Here is a 14,267-nt window from a genome sequence, read left to right as displayed (position 1 = left end):
GCAACCTGGGTCCTCATTTTAAATAATAAATTTTATTTAAAAAATTTATTTAAATAATAAATTTTACTGATCTCAGAAGGATGGAAGGCTAAGTCAATCTCCAGCGCTGTCAGGATCAAACTCCAGACTTTGGGCAGAATTAGCCTACAATACTGCATGCTCACCAGTGAGCCACCAGGACTCATATGATAATTTGGATGGTTTGGCTCCCCCTTGTTGGGACTTTTTTAGAATTATTTAGGAGTTGGGCAGCATATTAATTAAACAAGCAAACAAATAAATACTTCCCTTAGTCATTTCCTATTTTACAGATACAACTGAAAACACTTAAAGACTGAAACCTAGAAAGTTCTCTATAGCTTGGCACTGAGGTATTTGCAGAACTGTCTTTCCACAGGAACTGATGTGCTAGATTTGTACATCCCAGGAGAATTTGCTACTAGTTCCCCATTTTTGCAAAGTAGTAAAACTCTCGACCCAGAGCAAGCATGAGAATTGCAGCTATTCCTTCCAGGTAGAAACAAAATAAGACAATCTTGTAATAACCAAATTTCATCAACAAGGGCTGACTGATGAGCACGAGACATTGCGGACAAATGAAACCCGCCCCATACATGAAGCTTCTGATGAAGGAAGAAAGGACTCCGTTGAAGGCTAAGTGGAAGACCTGGAAAAAGTTCATGAGGACAAAAAGCAGAAAGTTTTTTCTGAGTCAAGATCTGGCAGGTCAACGAGAAGACCGAGGACCAAGAGAGAGAAGGGATTGGGCGCATTCTGAATCAGGCCCCTCCATCAGGGTTTCCCTTTGCTCGTACTGAGTCGTGCTGTAGAAGCCGGTGTAGGATATGCAAGCCGTTGCAGTCACTGCCACGAGCACCACGAAGGCCTGGAAGTAGACAAAGCGCCCCATGTTGGCCGAGATCAAACCACAGAACAGGATGCTGGTTGACCCAACCAAGCTGGCCACCTGGCTGTACTTAATCTGTTGGAGGCGACTCTCATGCCGAGTGGAGATTTCGGTGAAAAGGGCGCACTGCGCCAGCAAGACAAACGTGAGCAGGCCGTCGAAGGCGCACAAGGCCACAATAAGGTGCAGCCCACAGAGCCAGTCACCTTCCTCGTACTGTTTCCAAGGAAACCATGGGAGGAGGAAGGCCAGGGCATATAAGGGAGCACCATACAAAATCAAAAACTGACGGCGGGAACAGCAGGGAACTTGAGAATTGTCCTGAAGGTACCCAAAGAGGGGGTCATTGATGGCGTTCCAGATCATGAAAACAACCTGTCCTTGATGGAATGCTGTTTCTGAGATCTTGTACTTGTTTAAAAAGAGTTTAACGTAATAGAAATTGAAGATGCTGTTCATCATTCCGGCGCCTAATGTGGTCATTGAGTAGGCAAGAGCGTTAGGGTGAAGCCTTAAAAAAGTTTTCATTTTTCTACTGTGATGGTTTTCTCCTTCCCCGCACTCCGGCCTCGGGCAGCACATTGAAGCTCCATTTTTGCAAAGTAAAAGGGGCTGAAGTCCTGGTTCTGCTTCTCAGTGGGCAAGCATATGTTATGAAACACACTTCTTAAGAAACTAGATTGGACTACAATTGTTTTAGAACACCTATGGAAAATTATTTGATGCCACTGAATTTAGTTTTGTGCATTTTTCTATTAATGCCATTGATTTTTCTTATTTGCCTATTTTTAATTTTATACTATAAAAATTTGCTGAATCATAAGGTTGTATTGTTAACCACTTCAAGTGTTTTAGTTGTGGCAGGTATGAATCAAATGTAAACTTAATATGAAGCTACCATATCTCTCCTATCAAGAAACCAATGAATCATTATATAGTGGAAGATAATTAGACTTTTTTTATGATGCCATCTAATAGCCATCCAGATTTTTGCAGTCCAGATATGGTAGTCCAAATAACTCCAGTGACAGTCCAATACTACTAACAACTCCTGGTTCATAATTCCATTATATTTCAAATTAAGATGGGTGAATCTGGACACACTGATCATCTCCCCTTAGGACTTATATAAGGTGTTTTATATAGTACTATCTCTGAAAATCATTTCAAAAATTTAGTATAGGTGCTAGTTCTTTTTAAGAGAAAGCATTTATCTTCCTTCTGAACCCATTTCAAAGTACTGAGTCTTACCATGAAAGTCCTTAGCTTTAGAACAAAGTTTCTAACCTTGTATCATACTGCATTATCTCTAAAATCACTTGCTAATGTTCTTATCAGTATCTTCTTCCATCTAAACCAGGGGTCCCTAACCCCCGGTCTGTGGACTGGCATCGGTCTGCAGCTTGCCATCAAGCGGACCACACAAACAAGCAGAGCTCCATCCTCGGAATACCATAGGTCCTCTCTGTCCAAAATGTGGACTTTGCTGTCTTCAAAAGAGTGGCCTTTATCTTTTAAATGCAGATGGACTGCTGAATCTTGTTCTGATGGGTTTGTTCTCCTATGTTGTGCCATGTGTTTATGAGGTGGTGTTTTGTACCAGCCTGATACCGGCCCTGCAGAAAAGGCAACCCCTTTATAAATGGCAAGAGGCTGGAATGACGTCTGCCAAATTTATTACTACAAAAAACAAACAAGACACGTACCAAGATACAGGAGCTTTGAAACACTATCTGAGCGGTTGCTTTCAGCAAACCAGTCCTCCCCAAACATTCCCTTTATAAAGAGTTCAGGGCATGGCCTCTCTCTGCCTCCTTCTGAGAAGCCCCACAGCCTTCCTCTGTTTACTCCTACTTGACTGCCTCCTGCGTCGGGCGTCCTTGAACAGGGCCAGCTGTGGGTCATCTTCATCCACACTGTCAGGCTCACACAGCTGGGTCTCCATGGTGACCAAGTGGGAGGGGCCTGCCTGAGGGCTATCATCAGCAAGATCTTCAACCCCCTCAGCAAGGTCTTCAACACCCCCCTCCTCCTCTGATTCATCCGACCCAACTGCCGAACCCACAGGCTGACCCTGAATCACAACAGGTGGTTGTTTGTTTCCCCAATGTACAGATGTGCACATAGTTCACTACATTATAACCGTATATACCTCTTTTAAAGACAGCAAACTTCCACATTTTGGACAGAGAGGACCACTGGTTTGAAAGAGGGGTCAAAGAGGCCATTATTTCAATACTCAACAGCTCTCTCTCAACAGAGGGAGAGGGATATGATATTGTCTATCTCCAATCTACAACACAGTCCTTTCAGCAGTGCCAAGCAGGCTCCACGCCAATTTGCACTAATCAGGTGACCCCAATGACACAAATAAACCTCCAGGTGGCCTCAATGACTCTCTAAATGAGTGCTAATGACCAGGAGTATAAATCCTTCCATTCCCCACCATCCAGTCAGAGCTGAAGAAGCTTCATGGATGAGAAGCAAAACATCTTCAAAGAAAAACAAGAAAGTCCAGTTGCCTTGTGAAAAAAGCACCTTTGGGATAACTATGACCTGAATGACTGAGAATCTCCACAGACATTAATTAATTATCAAGAGTTATAGCTATTTCAAATGATATTTTATTTAATTCATTTAATTATATTTTATGCATTCATTTAAAAGAAGGTTGCTCTCAAAAGCATGTTAAAAGCAAACACTGGAAACTCTCCTATGCTGATATTTTTAATCTCAGCTCAAGGAACCAGTTTTAGGAAGTTGTGTTTGGAGCCAACATCTTTTCATTTTTTTCTGCTGATATTAACCATGTTAATTCCTTTTTAATTCTGATACCCCCCAGTATCTCAAATAAACCACCTGTCCAAATATTTATATCTTTATAACCACAGATGGCCACTAGCTTCCAGCATCAGAGTATGGATCTCCAAAATGTAAAATTGTATTAGCTCCAAGCTGTTAGTACCCTTTACCTATTTACATTTAAATAGCTGTTTTTCCTTAGCTTTTCTAGAAAATGTAATGGTGTGTATTTATCATCATTATATCTGTTTGGCAGATTTCTGGCATGACCATTGCATACCTACTACAAATTTGATATTCAGAGTGGGTTTAGCATCCCATCAGGTGGATGTTCAGTTAACATTAACAGAGCTATGCATAAATAATGCTTGAATATAATCAGTCTATTCTAACTTCTTTAAGGAATTAAAGCTATTTGAGAAATTAGCATTCCCATGGCTTTAAATTAAAGCAATAATGAATGTGGTAAAGTTAATATGAGCTTCTCCTTAATCAGTAATGTTAAAGACATCTGCAGGTAAGACGATGGGGAGTTTAAAAAAGTCAAGATGGCTTCTATTGTGCAGCTGTGGCAAGTATCTTGACATCTTTCACTCTTCTCCCTTCCCTTCATGGATTTCCTTGCATAATGCTATTTGTTTTCTAAAACTGCAACAACTATTTTGCCATTCCATCTTGTTTTTTATTGAGCGAAATATCTCTTACCCTCATTTCTGTGAATTTACACAGGTAGTCCACGACTTATGAATTTGCTTGCTATGTGATGCAGTCGTAAAGTGAGAAATCATGGGATTGCATTGCTTAGCAATTGCAATTCTGACCATTCTCATTCCTGAAGCAAATTATGGAGTTGTTACATTGCCACAGGCCCCCCTCCCCCCTTGAATTCTGTTGACTGTTATCTAGGTCCAGTTTAGTGCTGAGCCTTACTTAACTAGATTCTTGTGTATAAGCACGAGCAATAAATCTTCTTAACTGGAATTTAATGTGTGGTCCTGATTCTTCACAGCTGACATTAATTAGCCAAGGACCCACCCCAATCCAAGCTATTCCAGGCTTGGTTCCTCCCAGTCCTAACCCTCAGTAAGGTAAGAGATACTCCAATTCCATCTACTTGCCTATTTCCCCCCCCCCCCCATCCCTGCCCTTTTGGCCACTCTGCACCTGCCTTGTGCGGCAGCAACCAGCCCCAGAACTGTTTAACTCTGGGACTGCTTGCCATAATAATAATAATAAGTTGGAAGGGACCTTGGAGGTCATCTAGTCCAACCCCCTGCTCAGGCAGGAAACCCTATACCATTTCAGGCAAATGGCTGTACAGTCTCCTCTTAAAAACCTCCAGTGTTGGAGCATTCACTGCTTCTGGAGGGAGGTTGTTCCACTGGTTAATTGTTCTAACTGTCAGGAAGTTTCTCCTTAGTTCTAGGTTGCTTCTCTCCTTGACTAGTTTCCATCTGTTGCTTCTTGTCCTGCTTTCAGGTGCTTTGGAGAATAGCTTGACTCCCTCTTCTTTGTGGCAGCCCCTGAGAAATTGGAACACTGCTATCATGTCACCCCTCACCCTTCTCTTCGTTAAACTACACATACCCAATTCCAGCAACCGTTCCCTGTATGTTTTAGCCTCCAGTCCCCCAATCATCTTTGTTGCTCTTCTCTGTACCCTTTCTAGAGTCTCAACATTTTTTTTACATCGTGGTGACCAAAACTGGATGCAGTATTCCAGGTGTGGCCTTACCAAGGCATTGTAAAATGGTATTAATACTTCACGTGATCTTGATTCTATCCCTCAGTTAATGCAGCCTAGCACTGTGTTGGCTTTTTTGGCAGCTGCAGCACACTGCTGGCTCATATTGAAGTGATTGTCTACTCCAAGATCCCTCTCACAGTTACTACTATTGAGCAAAGTACCACCTATACTATACCTGTGCATTTGATTTTTCCTGCCTAAATGTAGAACCTTACTTTTTTCACCATTGAATTTCATTTTGTTAGATAGTACCCAGTGTTCGAGTCTGTCCAGATCCTCCTGTATTTTAAGCCGATCTTCTGGAGTATTGGCTATTCCTGCGAGCTTGGTGTTGTCTGCAAATTTGATGAGTTCCCCATCTATCCCCTCATCCAAATCGTTGATGAAGATGTTGAAGAGCACTGGGCAAATCGTTGATGAAGATGTTGAAGAGCACTGGGCATTGCTTACTGAAGTCCACGTAAATTATATCTACAGCATTCCTCTGGTCCACTAATTTTGTCACTTGGTCAAAGAATGCAATAAGATTTGTCTGGCATGATCTGTTTTTGACAAACCCATGTTGACTTTTAGTGATGACTTTGTTTGCATCAAGGTGTTCGCTTATTTATTTTTATTTAGCGTATGGCTGGTCACACACAGAATTAAAAGCACTTCATATTTACAAGTTAGAACAGTTAAAACATTTTTTTTAAAAAAGAAGCAATTATAAAACCTAAGAGGAAAACAGAAATAACATTTCAGAGTTTAATGTCGAATTTGGAGATCCAGTCAGTAGCTGCCGTTGTTACACAGAGGAAGTCCTTAAAATCTCCTGGGTATCTTCTATTAGTGCATTCCCTCACTATATGTTGGATAGTCTGTTGGGGAGCCCCGCAATCACATTGTGCTGAAGGTGTCTTTCCCCATTTATACAGAGAATCGGCACACACCCCATGAGTCGTTCTAATTCTATTGTATGTCACCCATATGTGTCGGTGTAGATTAAATCCTGGAGGTATACTATTAGGATTAATATGCTCAGAAATATCTTGGGAGGTATAGCTACTCCATGCTTCCATCCACTTTTGTATAGTGCTCTGATGTTCGGCCAGCAGCTTAAGCGCTGTGAGGAGTGGTGAATTTCTTGACTTTAATCGACATCTTAAGAGATCAGAGGTATAGGCATGAATGGGTAGAGAGGAGTTTAGCAGGATCTTACTATACTCCCGAACGAGAGCTTCTTGTCGTCGTAAGTGCAGGGGAAATATGTGGCTAAGAACTGGTAGCCAGTGAATAGGTGTAGATTTTATGCACCCAGTAATTAATCTCATCGTATGGTTGAGTTGAACATCAACAAGTCTTGTATGTGAGCTGTTTATCCATACAGGTGTGCAGTATTCCGCTACAGAGTAGCAAAGCCCAAGGGCTGCGCATCGAAGAGTTGGAGCTGAAGCTCCCCAAGTTGTTCCACATAGTTTTTGCAGAATGTTGTTTCTGCTGTTAACCTTGGCAGCCATATTCTGAATATGTTTTTTAAAAGACAGGGTCCTGTCTAAGGTGACCCCCAGATATTTTGGAGTTGCCTCATATGGGAGCAATTTGTTATTTAGGTATACATTGAGTTCTCTTTTTTCCAGTTTATTATTAAGGTGGAAACATGATGTGACTTACTTACACTTGGGATTAACCTCCATTGGTGGAAGTATGTGCTCAGAGTTGTAAGGTCGGCTATAAGTACACCTTCTGTAATTTCGATGTCCTTGTGGCTATATGCTAATGCCAAGTCATCAGCATAAGAGTACTTTGTTGATAGCGTGGGTGGTATATCAGAAATATATAAGTTGAATAAGGATGGGGCCAATACAGTGCCCTGAGGGAGTCCATTATTCAGATGTCTTTGCTTACTAATTTTATCACCCATGATGACTTGAAAGGTCCTTGCTGAGAGCATGTTATTTATTAGGCGGCCCATGGTACTACAAGGGACAGCGTGGAGGAATTTGCTTAATAGACCATCCCTCCACACTGTATCGTATGCTGATGTTTGCTGATTTGTTGTTTGATTATCTTTTCCAGAATCTTCCCAGGTATTGAGGTCAGGCTGATAGGTCTGTAGTTTCCTGGATCTATTTTTTTCTCTTTTTTGAAGATGGGAACTACATCAGCTCTCTTCCAGTCCTATGGTAGTTCCCCAGTGCTCCAGGATCTTTGAAAAATATAGTTCAGTGGTTCTGAGATCACATTTGCCAGTTCCTTGAGAACTTGTCCTTGGAAGCTACAGCTGCCCCAGCCCAGTTACAGTCACCCTTACCACTCTGCACTTTGCTACCCTAGCTTACCTTCTCTGACTTATTACTCTGACTGCTGAGAAAAAAAAGAGGAGGCATCTTCCTTCCTTCCTTCCTTCCTTCCTTCCTTCCTTCCTTCCTTCCTTCCTTCCTATATCTCTTTCTCTTTTTCTCTTGCAGATCAAGCACATCTCAGCAGCAGCAGGAGCAATAACAAAGTGAGGGTCAGTTGGGCATCACAAGGTAGCAGAGAGCCATAAGGGCATAGATGGTGGGGGAGATAGATGGTTTGGTGGAGTTGCCAAGTGCCCAAACGGTGCTGCAATGGCCATAAGTTTGGGCACAGGTCATAAGTCCCTTCGTCCAGCATCATCATAATTTCAAATGGTCACTGAACAAGTCATCATAAATTAAGGAGTTTTTGTATCTTTTTTACTCTTGCAAATTTATTCACTGGTTAGTACTTCTTCATAGCCAATCAAGGTTCAGATGTGGAATCATCTTTAAGACTAAACATTTTTAGTCTTAATAGTAAATTTCCAGTAAGTGTAATATTTCTCAATAGGCAGCCAGGAGCATGACTTTTTACATAAATCTCCCTATAGTTGTGGAAATGATGAAAATGTTCACAATACTTCTTTCTTCTACCTAAAACACAGTTACACAGTTACAGAATCACACCTTTAGATGGAAGAAGCTGCAAATGAAATGTTCTTATACGGGAAGCTCCCTGTACAGTAGATTTAGTGTTTTAGTCTATCCCCTCCATCAAGTTTAAAAGTTAAGGGAATGTGTTTTAATAAATGTGTTTTGTAGGAGAACACATTAATATACTATAGTCCAGCACAGCTATTTTCACTCTGAAAGTGGTAAAATTAAGCAATATATATCTGTTAAGGCATACAGTATCTACACAGTTGTCCTTGACTTATAACCACAATTGGTACCCGAAATTCCACTGCTAAGCAAGTGAATTGTGCCCGATTTTATGATCTTTTTTTGCCATGGAGATTACATGACCCCAGGACACTGCAACTGTCTTAAATTCATGCTGGTTGCCAAGCACATGAATTTTGATTACATGACTGTGGAGATGCTGTGACAGTTGTAAGCAGTGCATTGATCAAAGTCACTGATAGTGCCATTGTAACTTCAAAGTCACTAAACAAATGGCTGTAAGTCAAAGACTATCTGTTATTTGCTTCTTAGAGTAATAAACTGAAATAGCAGTGGAGCAGCAAGTTGCAGAAATGGCTTTTCTGCTTTTGGAAGAGAGCCACTTTGTAGACATATCATTTTAATGTGCTCAGCAGTTTTCGGACATTCTAGTCATCTCAGCTAATTCCATTCTATTTGAATAGGTTTTGCATTGGATGTTGAATTGTACTATTTGGCCTATTAATCAATTCCAAATCAGAGATAACATGAGTTGGGCCAAAATCTATCCACCACTTTGTCTGGTGCTACTATGGCCCCTGGAGCTTCAGCAGATGTTTCAGCCATGCATTACCCTCCCATATTCAATAACTGGTGACAGCATCCAATTAAAAGATAATTTCAAATCAATGAACAGAAACTTCATAATAACATGAAGTGACATGCCCAAGTTGTTACTGTGGTTATTCAGAACTTTATTTTTGCATTAGTGGCTGGGTATCAAGAAAAATAGTTTGTGAAAATTAATTAGAAAATTAATTGATAATCTGTTTAGCTAGAATTCAGTCTGTTTCACATTATATCTCCTGTACTAACAAAGTCCCATCCCAGCCTAGAAATCAGATTTGGCTCCTCTAGATAATACTGTATTTTCCTCTTATTATCCCCCCCATTAACACTGACAACCAGAATATTATAATAATGGTTTAAATCTTGGAAAAACATGTAGAATAAGAAAGAAGAATCAGCCTGAGCAAAATACACAAACTATAATTTTGCTTGCCTTTGTGATATAAATTACATAGATGCTGGGCCAAAAAAAAATCATAAACAGAACCTCACATTTCAAACGTGCACAATAGTTAGGTAAGAATTGCCAGATGCAAGCCATATTTATACTACTCAATATGAAATTGTGATAGTGCCTCAAAACAGGAAAAGTCTCTAGTTGCCTTCAGCTAAGTCAGCATGTCCAGGAATGATATTGTGAATCTAAAAATCTGGAAGTCTCTGTTAGTCCTTCGGGAGAAGGGCGGTATATAAATAAAATTAATAATAATAATAATAATAGTCTCCTTTTAAAAAGGCATATATTCCATCTTTATTTTTATAAATAATTCAAAACAATAAACATAACAAATACTCCATCTTCCTCATATTTCCCCCAAAACAGCTCCACATCCCATGAAGTAAGTTGGGTTGGGAGAGAATGATAGGCCCAAAGTCACCCAGCTGGCTTTCATGCCTAAAGCAGGACTTGAACTCACAGTGTCTTGGTTTCTAGTCTAGTGTCTTAATTGTTGGACCAAATTAGCTCTCATATTAAGCAGATGCAGGCAAACACAATATGCTTTTTCTGTGAATAGTCCAATTGAAATCATTTAGTCATCTCTGATTTAATTCCTGTTGATTTAAAAAAAAATCAGTGATCAAATCATATTTAGAGTACTGTACTTAAAAACAAAGACTAATATTTTTCAATGTGCTCTGTTACATAATGATTTTCTACTTTTTGGGAGGTGGGCTGAATAAGTTATAATTTAGGGCAGCTTGGCTTAAAGACTTATTTCCTCCCCATGTGACTTCCTTTCTTTTCTTCGACTTGTCAACAGAGTGCAAGAACTATCCATAAATGGGCACAAATGTGCAAATCAGCTCAAAATCCCAGATGGCTGTATATATAAAAAGAATTGTAGGCAATTGCTTTATTTTATTTTATTTTCCTTGCTTCTCAATACACACTACAAAACTCAAGAGAACTTCAGAACTAGTCTTAGGACTTGGATTGTCAAAATTGTGTCCAGGGTGTCAGTGTGCTTCCAGATAGTTCGCTTAGCTCCACCTGGCTGTTTTACACTAAAGAAATGGGAAGCTGATGTTATGTTTCGGGTTCAGACGAGCAGGAAAGACGCCAGGCAGATGAGTACAGAAGAATAATTGCTTTATTCATAACTATAACTGTACTGAGGGTTAGGGGTATCCATGCAGTCTTTATATAGTTTCCCATAGTCTGAATCAGATTGAACCCATTACTCCCGCCAAGTTGACTGCAGCCCGGACTGGAAAGTCCCATCTGTGTTGCTGGAGAACCGTTAGCATTCCAGCATACACGTGATAAAGTCTTCCCAAAAGCTCAATACATAACACCCCTTCCCCTTTTAAGGAACAGATAATATAACCCTTGACATTTAAGGAATATGACTCACTCCCAACCTCCAATTGTTTAATTGAATGTTTGACCCCATTCAAGGTAGAATATTCATAACGTGACCTTCTCGGACGTGCAATGTATAGGTTGCATCCAGTGAGACTAAGACAGTTTTACTGTTCTGCCAGTAGTATCGCACTACCTAATAGTACATAGTAGACTACAAAGAGAGAAAAGAACGTCTCACTGAAAAAGACTCTCTCTCAGTTAATCCCCTTTCAATATGCAAATGCATACATGTTGATTAACAAAATCCAAAAAACAATAGGCATGCCCACAAGCTGGTAATCCAATTACAATGCTTTGTCTTATTTGACAACATAGTCAGCAAGGTATGCAGGTGGCCTGTGAGGCTGTGAGGAACGTCTTTGAGTTCCACCCACTTTGTGGTCTACCAACTTATCTAGCATGCCAGGTGAGTTCATGCTCTCCTGTGCTGGAGAATCTGAGGATGGAGGATTGCTCTGGCTGGCCTCGCCCAGTAGGCCCACCCCAGAGTCAAAGCTTTTTGACTTTTTCCTGTGGCTGTACAAGGTGTGGAGTGTTGACAAAGTAGGAAGTCTGCTAGTCTGTGGTGCCAGTCACCTGTGATGATGCGCTTGAGTGTGTCCTTGGTTGTTCTCACCATTCGTTCTGCTTGTCCATTCACCGATGGATGAAATGGTGCAGATGTGGCATGTCTGATCATGTTTGCTCTGTGGAAAGCCTGAAACTAAGCAGCAGTAAATTGAGTCCCATTATCTGAAACCATGACATCAGGTAGCCCATGTGTAGCAAAAATTTCCTCAGCACCTGGATGGTCCTAGCAGTAGTCATATTGGGGACTGGAACTACTTCCAGCCATTTTGAGTGGCTATCCACTACAACTAAGAATAGCTGTCCTTGAAAAGGCCCAGTGTAATTAAATTTTTTTTTCCTGCCCAAGATGGCGACGGCCGCAACCTAAGCTTCGGGCGCTCTTCGAGGGCTCCAAGGAATTAGCTTAGGGAGGCCCACGGTATGTTCGGGCGACTCTGGGGGTGGGGGATTTACCAAACAGCTGCTGGGCGCTATTCTTTGCGGCGCTGAGCCCCCCCTCCGAACTAGCGGCACTGGAGAACTGCCGCCTGCCGAGCTCCATTATGGCGCCGAACGCTGGAGCAGCGCCGTGAAGCCCGGGACGCCTTGCCTAATTTCTTTCTCCTGCCGGCTTGTCGAAGCGATTTTGGGGATTTGGAGGACTCTGGAACAGCTTCTGGGCGCTGCTCTTCGTGGCGCTGAGCCTCCCCCCTCCGAACTATTAGCTTGCTGATCTGAACCGGCGGCGCTTGAGAACTGCCTGCCTGCTGATCTGCTGAGCTTCGCTATGGCGCTGAACACTGTGACAGCGATTTGAAGTCCGGGGAGCCTTGCGTTGCTCCCTTCTTCTGCCGGCTTGCCGAGGCGTCTTTGGGGACTGGGGGGATTTTAAAACAGCTGCTGGGCGCTGCTTTTTGTTGTGCTGAGCCTCCCCCCCCTTCAAACTAGCGGCTTGCTGATTGGAACTAGCGGCGTTTGAGAATCTGCCTGCCTGTCGACCTGATGTTCTCCGCTATGGCGCCGAGAAGTCCGGGACGCCTTGCCCCGCCTTCCCTCTTCTGCTTGCTCGCCGTGAATACCCTCTGCTTGTCGGAGGGGCAGCGGCGACGATCCCACCGGTCAGAGATCTTTTTACGATCATTAGCTGGCTGGCACCGTTTTTGGCGGCGCGGAGCCTTTCTCTCCTCCCGGTTGGTGGCTGCAGACGGTGGGCCTGGTTATCGGCCTCGGCGGACATGTTGGCGAATTCCCGGACTTAATACATCTGCTGGGACTGCCTCTCTCCGCCGTTGGAAGATTGCCTGGACTGGCGGACGGGCGTTGGGAAAGAATGTTTTTGTTCTTCCCCCTCCCGGACTGGTGACGCTGGCTGGAGATGCGAGGATCGACAGAGGCCTGGCCTGCCTGTTCATATTTTCCCTGTTGACAGGCAGGCACCTGGCTAGCTCCATACCTGATGGGAATTAAGATCCCTCCTACTGATAGTCCAGTGTGGCCGGGTCCGGACCGTGGTGGGAGGACGGTTTTGGACTGGTCAGTGGCCACCTCACTGGTGTGAGAGACCAGTTGGGGTGGCCCTGGCCCAGGATTCCCTTCTCTTTCTCTGCCCTTGATTGGACTCCTCAGCCGGAGTGAGAGGACGACTGAGGTTGTCCCTTGGATTTCCCATCTCAGGTGAGAGCTGAGATGGCTTTGCAGATTAGGAGATATGCCTACTGGACTTTTTACCATCTCTATACCATCACTGAGTGATCCTTGGACATATTCATAACATCTGCCCTAAAAGACTATCCCAGCGCAGTATGATTTATCACTACTCCGGAGCTGACTTGTATGCCCTTAGGGCAGTTTCTGCCTCATGGGCGCGACCTGTCGCCTGTTTCCATACTCCCCTTAATGACGATCCCAAGCTTTGGGATTCTGAGAGGTGGTTGGGCTTAGATAGGGGCCTCGAGTCAAGATATGCTAAGAGGCCCCTGATAAAATTTTTAGCCGGTTATTTTAAGAAGTTAGTGAGGGGGAGGGAAGGGAGGGAATTTTTAACCGGCACTCAGTCTGGTCCTGTTAGAGGTCCTGACGGGACGGGGTTGGGGGAGGTGGCTGCTGGTTCTGAGAATGTGGGGGTGGGGCTTCAAATCCCCACGGCGATAGGGAACGGCAGCAGGTGTCTGCGCGGAGGGCCATATCAACATCTGGGACCGCGCCCCCGCTATCTCCGAGCGGTGGCGCGCTCCGACCCTCCGGTTAGCGCCCTCTTACCCGGGGATGAGGGTGATCAGGCCCCTGAGCTCAGGTTGGTCTATTTTAACGCTAGATCCGTAGTTAACAAAGCTCCCCTCATCCGTGATCTGATCGAGGAGGAACGTGCGGATCTAGCGTGCGTCACGGAAACTTGGCTGGGCTCGGAGGGAGGGGTGCCTCTCACCGAGTTATGCCCGCCGGGTTTCCGGGTGCTGCACCAGCCGCGGGCTCAGGGCAGGGGTGGTGGGGTGGCAGTGGTTATTCGGGAGACTTTGTGTCCCCGGGAGGCCACCATTGTCCAGATGGCCGGGAGTGAATCCCTCCTCTTGAGATGTGGTCCTCGGGTTCAGTTGGGCTTGTTGCTCACATACCTGGCGC

General features: G+C 43.4%; 1 pseudogene across 1 annotated transcript; it reads right to left on the bottom strand.

Annotated features, from left to right (window-relative positions):
• Window positions 1-439: 439 nt before the first annotated feature.
• On the bottom strand, window positions 440-1,435 carry LOC308665587 (transmembrane protein 180-like; annotated as a pseudogene). Its single transcript has one exon. The product of its transcript is annotated as a transmembrane protein 180-like (transcript).
• Between the last annotated feature and the right edge of the window lie 12,832 nt (window positions 1,436-14,267).

This window comes from Vipera berus, assembly GCF_964194415.1.
Source record: "Vipera berus genome assembly, chromosome: 3".
Classification (NCBI taxonomy): domain Eukaryota; kingdom Metazoa; phylum Chordata; class Lepidosauria; order Squamata; family Viperidae; genus Vipera; species Vipera berus.
This window is presented reverse-complemented; position numbering and strand designations above follow the sequence as displayed.